This window comes from Oncorhynchus nerka, linkage group LG26 (assembly GCF_034236695.1).
Source record: "Oncorhynchus nerka isolate Pitt River linkage group LG26, Oner_Uvic_2.0, whole genome shotgun sequence".
NCBI lineage: Eukaryota > Metazoa > Chordata > Actinopteri > Salmoniformes > Salmonidae > Oncorhynchus > Oncorhynchus nerka.
The window spans coordinates 22,564,523-22,578,696 of record NC_088421.1 but is presented as its reverse complement, the minus strand read 5'-3'; the positions used below and the strand labels follow the sequence as shown (position 1 = coordinate 22,578,696).

Below are 14,174 nucleotides of genomic sequence, written 5' to 3'. Positions count from 1 at the left end.
CATAGTGACAGTCACAGTGATAGATACTGATCATCATAGTGACAGTCACAGTGATAGATACTGATCATCATAGTGACAGTGACAGTGATAGATACTCATCATCATAGTGACAGTGATAGATGCTGATCATCATAGAGACAGTGACAGTGATAGATGCTGATCATCATAGAGACAGTGACAGTGATATATGCTGATCATCATAGTGACAGTGATAGATACTGATCATCATAGTGACAGTGACAGTGATAGATGCTGATAGTCATAGTGACAGTGACAGTGATAGATGCTGATCGTCATAGTGACAGTGATAGATACTGATCATCATAGTGACAGTGACAGTGATAGATGCTGATCGTCATAGTGACAGTGACAGTGATAGATGCTGATCCTCATAGTGACAGTGATAGATGCTGATCATCATAGTGACAGTGACAGTGATAGATGCTGATCGTCATAGTGACAGTGACAGTGATAGATAGATTCTGATCATCATAGTGACAGTGACAGTGATAGATGCTGATCATCATAGTGACCGTGAAGTGATAGATTCTGATCATCATAGTGACAGTCACAGTGATAGATACTCATCATCATAGTGACAGTCACAGTGATAGATACTGATCATCATAGTGACAGTCACAGTAATAGATACTCATCATCATAGTGACAGTGACAGTGATAGATGCTGATCATCATAGAGACAGTGACAGTGATAGATGCTGATCATCATAGAGACAGTGACAGTGATAGATGCTGATCATCATAGTGACAGTGATAGATGCTGATCATCATAGTGACAGTGACAGTGATAGATGCTGATCGTCATCAGTGAGTGACAGTGACAGTGACAGTGATAGATGCTGATAGTCATAGTGACAGTGACAGTGATAGATGCTGATCATCAGTGACAGTGACAGTGACAGTGATAGATGCTGATCATCATAGTGACAGTGACAGATGCTGATCATCATAGTGACAGTGACAGTGATAGATGCTGATCATCATAGTGACAGTGACAGTGATAGATGCTGATCATCATAGTGACAGTGACAGTGATAGATGCTGATCATCATAGTGACAGTGACAGTGATAGATGCTGATCATCATAGTGACAGTGACAGTGATAGATGCTGATCATCATAGTGACAGTGACAGATGCTGATAGTCATAGTGACAGTGACAGTGATAGATGCTGATCATCAGTGACAGTGATAGATACTGATCATCATAGTGACAGTCACAGTGATAGATACTGATCATCATAGTGACAGTCACAGTGATAGATACTCATCATCATAGTGACAGTCACAGTGATAGATACTGATCATCATAGTGACAGTGACAGTGATAGATACTCATCATCATAGTGACAGTCACAGTGATAGATACTGATCATCATAGTGACAGTGACAGTGATAGATACTCATCATCATAGTGACAGTGACAGTGATAGATACTGATCATCATAGTGATAGATGATGATCATCATATGACAGTGACAGTGATAGATGCTGATCATCATAGTGACAGTGACAGTGATAGATGCTGATCATCATAGAGACAGTGACAGTGATATATGCTGATCATCATAGTGACAGTGATAGATACTGATCATCATAGTGACAGTGACAGTGATAGATGCTGATAGTCATAGTGACAGTGACAGTGATAGATGCTGATCGTCATAGTGACAGTGATAGATACTGATCATCATAGTGACAGTGACAGTGATAGATGCTGATCGTCATAGTGACAGTGACAGTGATAGATGCTGATCCTCATAGTGACAGTGATAGATGCTGATCATCATAGAGTGACAGTGATAGATGCTGATCGTCATAGTGACAGTGATAGATGCTGATCATCATAGTGACAGTGACAGTGATAGATTCTGATCGTCATAGATGATAGATGCTGATCATCATAGTGACAGTGACAGTGATAGATGCTGATCATCATATTGACAGTGACAGTGATAGATGCTGATCGTCATAGTGACAGTGATAGATGCTGATCATCATAGTGACCGTGATAGATGCTGATCATCATAGTGACAGTGACAGTGATAGATGCTGATCATCATAGTGACAGTGATAGATGCTGATCATCATAGTGACAGTGACAGTGATAGATTCTGATCGTCATAGGGACAGTGATAGATGCTGATCATGACAGTGACAGATGCTGATCGTCATAGTGACCGTGACAGTGATAGATTCTGATCATCATAGTGACAGTGACAGTGATAGATGCTGATCATCATAGTGACAGTGACAGTGATAGATGCTGATCATCATAGTGACCGTGACAGTGATAGATGCTGATCATCATAGTGACAGTGATAGTGATAGATGCTGATCATCATAGTGACAGTGACAGATGCTGATCATCATAGTGACAGTCACAGTGATAGATGCTGATCATCATAGTGACAGTGATAGATAGATGCTGATCATCATAGTGACAGTGATAGATGCTGATCATAGTGACATGACAGATGCTGATCATCATCAGTAGTGACAGTCACAGTGATAGATGCTGATCATCATAGTGACAGTGACAGTGATAGATACTGATCATCATAGTGACAGTGACAGTGATAGATACTGATCATCATAGTGACAGTGACAGTGATAGATACTGATCATCATAGTGACAGTCACAGTGATAGATACTGATCATCATAGTGACAGTGACAGTGATAGATGCATAGTGACATCATCATCAGTGACAGTGACAGTGATAGATGCTGATCATCATAGAGACAGTGACAGTGATATATGCTGATCATCATAGTGACAGTGATAGATACTGATCATCATAGTGACAGTGACAGTGATAGATGCTGATAGTCATCATGACAGTGATAGATGACAGTGACAGTGATAGATACTGATCATCATAGTGACAGTGACAGTGATAGATGCTGATCATCATAGTGACAGTGACAGTGATAGATGCTGATCATCATAGTGACAGTGATAGATGCTGATCATCATAGTGACAGTGACAGTGATAGATGCTGATCGTCATAGTGACAGTGATAGATGCTGATCGTCATAGTGACAGTGACAGTGATAGATTCTGATCGTCATAGGAGGAGTGATAGATGCTGATCATCATAGTGACAGTGACAGTGATAGATGCTGATCATCATAGTGACAGTGACAGTGATAGATGCTGATCATCATAGTGACAGTGATCTAGTGACCGTGATAGATGCTGATCATCATAGTGACAGTGACAGTGATAGATGCTGATCGTCATAGTGACAGTGATAGATGCTGATTGTCATAGTGACAGTGACAGTGATAGATTCTGAGATAGGGACTGATAGATGCTGATCATAGTGACAGTGACAGATGCTGATCATCATAGTGACCGTGACAGTGATAGATTCTGATCATCATAGTGACAGTGACAGTGATAGATGCTGATCATCATAGTGACAGTGATGATAGATGCTGATCGTCATAGTGACAGTGACAGTGATAGATTCTGATCATCATAGTGACAGTGATAGTGATAGATGCTGATCGTGACAGTGATAGATGCTGATCATCATAGTGACAGTGACAGTGATAGATGCTGATCGTCATAGTGACAGTGATAGATTCTGATCAGTGACAGTGATAGATGCTGATCATCATAGTGACAGTGACAGATGCTGATCATCATATTGACAGTGGCATATAGATGATCAGTGACAGTGATAGATGCTGATCATCATAGTGACAGTGACAGTGATAGATTCTGATCATCATAGTGACAGTGACAGTGATAGATGCTGATCATCATAGTGACAGTGACAGTGATAGATGCTGATCATCATAGTGACAGTGACAGTGATAGATACTGATCATCATAGTGACAGTCACAGTGATAGATACTCATCATCATAGTGACAGTGATAGATACTGATCATCATAGTGACAGTCACAGTGATAGATACTCATCATCATAGTGACAGTGACAGTGATAGATGCTGATCATCATAGAGACAGTGACAGTGATAGATGCTGATCATCATAGTGACAGTGACAGTGATAGATGCTGATCATCATAGTGACAGTGACAGTGATAGATGCTGATCATCATAGTGACAGTGACAGTGATAGATGCTGATCATCATAGTGACAGTCACAGTGATAGATATCATCATCATAGTGACAGTGACAGTGATAGATACTGATCATCATAGTGACAGTCACAGTGATAGATACTGATCATCATAGTGACAGTGACAGTGATAGATGCTGATCATCATAGTGACAGTGACAGTGATAGATGCTGATCATCATAGTGACAGTGATAGATGCTGATCATCATAGAGACAGTGACAGTGATAGATGCTGATCATCATAGTGACAGTGACAGTGATAGATGCTGATCATCATAGTGACAGTGATAGATGCTGATCATCATAGTGACAGTGACAGTGATAGATGCTGATCATCATAGTGACAGTGACAGTGATAGATGCTGATCATCATAGTGACAGTGACAGTGACAGTGATAGATGCTGATCATCATAGTGACAGTGACAGTGATAGATGCTGATCATCATAGTGACAGTGACAGTGATAGATGCTGATCATCATAGTGACAGTGATAGATGCTGATCATCATAGTGACTGATAGATCTGATCATCATAGTGACAGTGACAGTGATAGATGCTGATCATCATAGTGACAGTGACAGTGATAGATGCTGATCATCATAGTGACAGTGACAGTGATAGATGCTGATCATCATAGTGACAGTGACAGTGATAGATACTGATCATCATAGTGACAGTGACAGTGATAGATACTGATCATCATAGTGACAGTCACAGTGATAGATGCTGATCATCATAGTGACAGTGACAGTGATAGATGCTGATCATCATAGTGACAGTGACAGTGATAGATGCTGATCATCATAGATGACAGTGATAGATGCTGATCATCATAGTGACAGTGATAGATGCTGATCATCATAGTGACAGTGACAGTGATAGATGCTGATCGTCATAGTGACAGTGATAGATGCTGATCATCATAGTGACAGTGACAGTGATAGATGCTGATCATCATAGTGACAGTGACAGTGATAGATGCTGATCGTCATAGTGACAGTGATAGATGCTGATCGTCATAGTGACAGTGACAGTGATAGATTCTGATCATCATAGTGACAGTGACAGTGATAGATGCTGATCATCATAGTGACAGTGACAGTGATAGATGCTGATCACGTCATAGTGACAGTGACAGTGATAGATTCTGATCATCATAGTGACAGTGATAGATGCTGATCATAGTGACAGTGACAGATGCTGATCATCATATTGACAGTCAGTGATAGATGACAGTGACAGTGATAGATGCTGATCATCATAGTGACAGTGACAGTGATAGATGCTGATCATCATAGTGACAGTGACAGTGATAGATGCTGATCATCATAGTGACAGTGACAGTGATAGATGCTGATCATCATAGTGACACAGTGATAGATTCTGATCATCATAGTGACAGTCACAGTGATAGATACTGATCATCATAGTGACAGTCACAGTGATAGATGCTGATCATCATAGTGACAGTCACAGTATAGATACTGATCATCATAGTGACAGTGACAGTGATAGATGCTGATCATCATAGAGACAGTGACAGTGATAGATGCTGATCATCATAGTGACAGTGACAGTGATAGATGCTGATCATCATAGTGACAGTGACAGTGATAGATGCTGATCATCATAGTGACAGTGACAGTGATAGATGCTGATCATCATAGTGACAGTGACAGTGATAGATGCTGATCAGTCATAGATGATCAGTGACAGTGATAGATACTGATCATCATAGTGACAGTCATGAGATGATCATCATAGTGACAGTGACAGTGATAGATACTGATCATCATAGTGACAGTGATAGATGCTGATCATCATAGAGACAGTGACAGTGATAGATGCTGATCATCATAGTGACAGTGACAGTGATAGATGCTGATCATCATAGTGACAGTGATAGATGCTGATCATCATAGAGACAGTGACAGTGATAGATGCTGATCATCATAGTGACAGTGACAGTGATAGATGCTGATCATCATAGTGACAGTGATAGATGCTGATCATCATAGTGACAGTGACAGTGATAGATGCTGATCATCATAGTGACAGTGACAGTGATAGATGCTGATCGTCATAGTGACAGTGATAGATGCTGATCATCATAGTGACAGTGACAGTGATAGATGCTGATCATCATAGTGACAGTGATAGATGCTGATCATCATAGTGACCGTGACAGTGATAGATTCTGATCATCATAGTGACAGTGACAGTGATAGATGCTGATCGTCATAGTGACAGTGACAGTGATAGATGCTGATCGTCATAGTGACAGTCACAGTGATAGATACTCATCATCATAGTGACAGTCACAGTGATAGATACTGATCATCATAGTGACAGTCACAGTAATAGATACTCATCATCATAGTGACAGTGACAGTGATAGATGCTGATCATCATAGAGACAGTGACAGTGATAGATGCTGATCATCATAGAGACAGTGACAGTGATAGATGCTGATCATCATAGTGACAGTGATAGATGCTGATCATCATAGTGACAGTGACAGTGATAGATGCTGATCGTCATAGTGACAGTGATAGATGCTGATCGTCATAGTGACAGTGACAGTGATAGATGCTGATAGTCATAGTGACAGTGACAGTGATAGATGCTGATCGTCATAGTGACAGTGATAGATACTGATCATCATAGTGACAGTGACAGTGATAGATGCTGATAGTCATAGTGACAGTGACAGTGATAGATGCTGATCGTCATAGTGACAGTGATAGATACTGATCATCATAGTGACAGTGACAGTGATAGATGCTGATCGTCATAGTGACAGTGATAGATACTGATCATCATAGTGACAGTGACAGATAGATGCTGATAGTCATCATAGTGACAGTGACAGTGATAGATGCTGATCATAGTGACAGTGATAGATGATCAGTGACAGTGATAGATGCTGATCATCATAGTGACAGTGACAGTGATAGATGCTGATCGTCATAGTGACAGTGATAGATGCTGATCATCATAGTGACAGTGACAGTGATAGATTCTGATCATCATAGGGACAGTGATAGATGCTGATCGATAGTGACAGTGACAGTGATAGATGCATCATCATAGTGACAGTGACAGTGATAGATGCTGATCATCATAGTGACAGTGACAGTGATAGATGCTGATCATCATAGTGACAGTGATAGATGCTGATCGTCATAGTGACAGTGACAGTGATAGATTCTGATCATCATAGTGACAGTGACAGTGATAGATGCTGATCGTCATAGTGACAGTGACAGTGATAGATGCTGATCATCATAGTGACCGTGACAGTGATAGATTCTGATCATCATAGTGACAGTGACAGTGATAGATGCTGATCGTCATAGTGACAGTGATAGATACAGTGACAGTGACAGTGATAGATGCTGATCATCATAGTGACAGTGATGCTGAGTGATAGATGCTGATCATCATAGTGACAGTGACAGTGATAGATGCTGATCATCATAGTGACAGTGACAGTGATAGATGCTGATCATCATAGTGACAGTGACAGTGATAGATACTGATCATCATAGTGACAGTATAGATGATCATCAGTGACAGTGATAGATGCTGATCATCATAGTGACAGTGACAGTGATAGATACTGATCATCATAGTGACAGTGATAGTGATAGATGCTGATCATCATAGTGACAGTGATAGTGATCAGATGACAGTGATAGATGCTGATCATGACAGTGACAGTGATAGATGCTGATCATCATAGAGACAGTGACAGTGATAGATGCTGATCATCATAGTGACAGTGATAGATGCTGATCATCATAGTGACAGTGACAGTGATAGATGCTGATCATCATAGTGACAGTGACAGTGATAGATGCTGATCATCATAGTCATAGTGATCATCATAGTGACAGTGATAGATACTGATCATCATAGTGACAGTCACAGTGATAGATACTCATCATCATAGTGACAGTCACAGTGATAGATACTGATCATCATAGTGACAGTCACAGTGATAGATACTGATCATCATAGTGACAGTGACAGTGATAGATGCTGATCATCATAGAGACAGTGACAGATGATGATCATCATAGAGACAGTGACAGTGATAGATGCTGATCATCATAGTCAGTGATAGATGATCATCATAGTGACAGTGACAGTGATAGATGCTGATCATAGTGACAGTGATAGATGCTGATCGTCATAGTGACAGTGACAGTGATAGATGCTGATAGTCATAGTGACAGTGACAGTGATAGATGCTGATCGTCATAGTGACAGTGATAGATACTGATCATCATAGTGACAGTGACAGTGATAGATGCTGATAGTCATAGTGACAGTGACAGTGATAGATGCTGATCATCAGTGATAGACAGTGACAGTGACAGTGATAGATTCTGATCAGTCATAGTGACAGTGATAGATACTGATCATCATAGTGACAGTGACAGTGATAGATGCTGATCATCATAGTGACAGTGACAGTGATAGATGCTGATCATAGTGACAGTGATAGATGCTGATCATCATAGTGTGATAGATGCTGATCATCATAGTGACAGTGACAGTGATAGATTCTGATCATCATAGGGACAGTGATAGATGCTGATCATAGTGACAGTGACAGATGCTGATCATCATATTGACAGTGGCAGTGATAGATGCTGATCATCATAGTGACAGTGATACATGCTGATCATCATAGTGACAGTGACAGTGATAGATACTGATCATCATAGTGACAGTGACAGTGATAGATACTGATCATCATAGTGACAGTCACAGTGATAGATGCTGATCATCATAGTGACAGTGACAGTGATAGATACTGATCATCATAGTGACAGTGACAGTGATAGATGCTGATCATCATAGAGACAGTGACAGATGATCATCATAGAGACAGTCAGTGATAGATGCTGATCAGTGACAGTGATAGATGCTGATCATCATAGTGACAGTGACAGTGATAGATGCTGATCATCATAGTGACAGTGACAGTGATAGATCGTCATAGTGACAGTGACAGTGATAGATGCTGATAGTCATAGTGACAGTGACAGTGATAGATGCTGATCATCATAGTGACAGTGATAGATAGATGATCATCATAGTGACAGTGACAGTGATAGATGCTGATCATCATAGTGACAGTGACAGTGATAGATGCTGATCGTCATAGTGACAGTGATAGATACTGATCATCATAGTGACAGTGACAGTGATAGATGCTGATCGTCATAGTGACAGTGATAGATGCTGATCAGTCATAGTGACAGTGACAGTGATAGATGCTGATCATCATAGTGACAGTGACAGTGATAGATGCTGATCATCATAGTGACAGTGACAGTGATAGATGCTGATCATCATAGTGACAGTGACAGTGATAGATACTGATCATCATAGTGACAGTGACAGTGATCAGATGACAGTGATGATCATCATAGTGACAGTGACAGTGATAGATGCTGATCATCATAGTGACAGTGACAGTGATAGATGCTGATCATCATAGTGACAGTGATAGATGCTGATCATCATAGTGACAGTGATGATAGATGCTGATCATCATAGTGACAGTGATAGATGCTGATCATCATAGTGACAGTGACAGTGATAGATGCTGATCATCATAGTGACAGTGATAGATGATCAGTGACAGACAGTGATAGATGCTGATCATCATAGTGACAGTGACAGTGATAGATGCTGATCATCATAGTGACAGTGATAGATGCTGATCATCATAGTGACAGTGACAGTGATAGATACTGATCATCATAGTGACAGTCACAGTGATAGATACTCATCATCATAGTGACAGTCACAGTGATAGATACTGATCATCATAGTGACAGTCACAGTAATAGATACTCATCATCATAGTGACAGTGACAGTGATAGATGCTGATCATCATAGAGACAGTGACAGTGATAGATGCTGATCATCATAGAGACAGTGACAGTGATAGATGCTGATCATCATAGTGACAGTGATAGATGCTGATCATCATAGTGACAGTGACAGTGATAGATGCTGATCATCATAGTGACAGTGATAGATGCTGATCATCATAGTGACAGTGACAGTGATAGATGCTGATCAGTCATAGTGACAGTGACAGTGATAGATGCTGATCGTCATAGTGACAGTGATAGATACTGATCATCATAGTGACAGTGACAGTGATAGATGCTGATAGTCATAGTGACAGTGACAGTGATAGATGCTGATCATCATAGTAGTGACAGTGATAGATACTGATCATCATAGTGACAGTGACAGTGATAGATTCTGATCATAGTGACATATAGATGATGATAGTGATAGTGACTGATCATCATAGTGACAGTGACAGTGATAGATGCTGATCATCATAGTGACAGTGATAGATGCTGATCAGTGACAGTAGATAGATGCTGATCATCATAGTGACAGTGACAGTGATAGATGCTGATCATCATAGTGACAGTGACAGTGATAGATGCTGATCATCATAGTGACAGTGACAGATGCTGATCATCATATTGACAGTGACAGTGATAGATGCTGATCATCATAGTGACAGTGATAGATGCTGATCATCATAGTGACAGTGACAGTGATAGATACTGATCATCATAGTGACAGTGACAGTGATAGATACTCATCATCATAGTGACAGTCACAGTGATAGATACTGATCATCATAGTGACAGTCACAGTATAGATACTGATCATCATAGTGACAGTGACAGTGATAGATGCTGATCATCATAGAGACAGTGACAGTGATAGATGCTGATCATCATAGAGACAGTGACAGTGATAGATGCTGATCATCATAGTGACAGTGATAGATGCTGATCATCATAGTGACAGTGACAGTGATAGATGCTGATCGATAGTGATGATAGATGCTGATCATCATAGTGACAGTGACAGTGATAGATGCTGATAGTCATAGTGACAGTGACAGTGATAGATGCTGATCATCATAGTGACAGTGATAGATACTGATCATCATAGTGACAGTGACAGTGATAGATGCTGATAGTCATAGTGACAGTGACAGTGATAGATGCTGATCGTCATAGTGACAGTGATAGATACTGATCATCATAGTGACAGTGACAGTGATAGATGCTGATCGTCATAGTGACAGTGATAGATACTGATCATCATAGTGACAGTGACAGTGATAGATGCTGATCATCATAGTGACAGTGATAGATGCTGATCATCATAGTGACAGTGATAGATGCTGATCATCATAGTGACAGTGACAGTAGATGCTGATCATCATAGTGACAGTGACAGTGATAGATGCTGATCAGTGACAGTGATAGATGCTGATCATCATAGTGACAGTGACAGTGATAGATGCTGATCGTCATAGTGACAGTGATAGATGCTGATCGTCATAGTGACCGTGACAGTGATAGATTCTGATCATCATAGTGACAGTGACAGTGATAGATGCTGATCATCATAGTGACAGTGAAGTGATAGATTCTGATCATCATAGTGACAGTGACAGTGATAGATGCTGATCATCATAGTGACAGTGACAGTGATAGATGCTGATCATCATAGTGACAGTGACAGTGATAGATACTGATCATCATAGTGACGTGACAGTGATAGATGCTGATCATCATAGTGACAGTGACAGATGATCATCATAGTGACAGTGATAGATGCTGATCATCATAGTGACACAGTGATAGATGCTGATCATCATAGTGACAGTGACAGTGATAGATGCTGATCATCATAGTGACAGTGACAGTGATAGATGCTGATCATCATAGTGACAGTGACAGTGATAGATGCTGATCATCATAGTGACAGTGACAGTGATAGATGCTGATCATCATAGTGACAGTGATAGATGATCATCATAGTGACTGATCAGTCATAGATGCTGATCAGTGACAGTGATAGATGCTGATCATCATAGTGACAGTGATAGATGCTGATCATCATAGTGACAGTGACAGTGATAGATGCTGATCATCATAGTGACAGTGATAGATGCTGATCATCATAGAGACAGTGACAGTGATAGATGCTGATCATCATAGTGACAGTGACAGTGATAGATGATCATCATAGTGACTGATCTGATCATCATAGTGACAGTGACAGTGATAGATGCTGATCATCATAGTGACAGTGACAGTGATAGATACTGATCATCATAGTGACAGTCACAGTGATAGATACTGATCATCATAGTGACAGTCACAGTGATAGATACTGATCATCATAGTGACAGTGACAGTGATAGATACTGATCATCATAGTGACAGTGACAGTGATAGATGCTGATCATCATAGAGACAGTGACAGTGATAGATGCTGATCATCATAGAGACAGTGACAGTGATAGATGATCAGTAGTGATGATAGATGCTGATCATCATAGTGACAGTGACAGTGATAGATGCTGATCATCATAGTGACAGTGATAGATGCTGATCATCATAGTGACAGTGACAGTGATAGATGCTGATAGTCATAGTGACAGTGACAGTGATAGATGCTGATCGTCATAGTGACAGTGATAGATACTGATCATCATAGTGACAGTGACAGTGATAGATGCTGATCAGTCATAGTGACAGTGACAGTGATAGATGCTGATCGTCATAGTGACAGTGATAGATACTGATCATCATAGTGACAGTGACAGTGATAGATGCTGATAGTCATAGTGACAGTGATAGATGATCATCAGTGACAGTGACAGTGATAGATGCTGATCATCATAGTGACAGTGACAGTGATAGATGCTGATCGTCATAGTGACAGTGATAGACATCATAGTGACAGTGATAGATGCTGATCATCATAGTGACAGTGACAGTGATAGATGCTGATCATCATAGTGACAGTGATAGATGCTGATCGTCATAGTGACAGTGACAGTGATAGATTCTGATCGTCATAGGGACAGTGATAGATGCTGATCATCATAGTGACAGTGACAGTGATAGATGCTGATCATCATATTGACAGTGGCAGTGATAGATGCTGATCGTCATAGTGACAGTGATAGATGCTGATCATCATAGTGACAGTGACAGTGATAGATTCTGATCATCAGTGATAGATGCTGATCATAGTGACAGTGACAGTGATAGATGCTGATCATCATAGGGACAGTGATAGATGCTGATCGTCATAGTGACAGTGACAGATGCTGATCATCATAGTGACAGTGAGTGATAGATGCTGATCATCATAGTGACAGTGACAGTGATAGATGCTGATCATCATAGTGACAGTGACAGTGATAGATACTGATCATCATAGTGACAGTGACAGTGATAGATGCTGATCATCATAGTGACAGTGACAGTGATAGATGCTGATCATCATAGTGACAGTGACAGTGATAGATGCTGATAGATGACAGTGACAGTGATAGATGCTGATCATCATAGTGACAGTGACAGTGATAGATGCTGATCATCATAGTGACAGTGATAGATGCTGATCATCATAGTGACAGTGATAGATGCTGATCATCATAGAGACAGTGACAGTGATAGATGCTGATCATCATAGTGACAGTGATAGATGCTGATCATCATAGAGACAGTGACAGTGATAGATGCTGATCATCATAGTGACAGTGACAGTGATAGATGCTGATCATCATAGTGACAGTGATAGATACTGATCATCATAGTGACAGTGACAGTGATAGATGCTGATCATCATAGTGACAGACAGTGATAGATACTGATCATCATAGTGACAGTCACAGTGATAGATACTGATCATCATAGTGACAGTCACAGTGATAGATACTGATCATCATAGTGACAGTCACAGTGATAGATACTGATCATCATAGTGACAGTGACAGTGATAGATGCTGATAGTCATAGTGACAGTGACAGTGATAGATGCTGATCGTCATAGAGACAGTGACAGTGATAGATGCTGATCATCATAGTGACAGTGATAGATGCTGATCATCATAGTGACAGTGACAGTGATAGATGCTGATCATCATAGTGACAGTGACAGTGATAGATGCTGATCATCATAGTGACAG

The 14,174-nt window shown here is 40.4% G+C and overlaps 1 protein-coding gene across 1 annotated transcript in view; it reads left to right on the top strand.

Moving 5' to 3' along the window:
- The window catches only part of LOC115121665 (excitatory amino acid transporter 2-like), a 142,037-nt gene that overhangs the window by 42,985 nt on the left and 84,878 nt on the right, over positions 1-14,174 (top strand). The gene's annotated exons all lie outside the window — the stretch shown is intronic.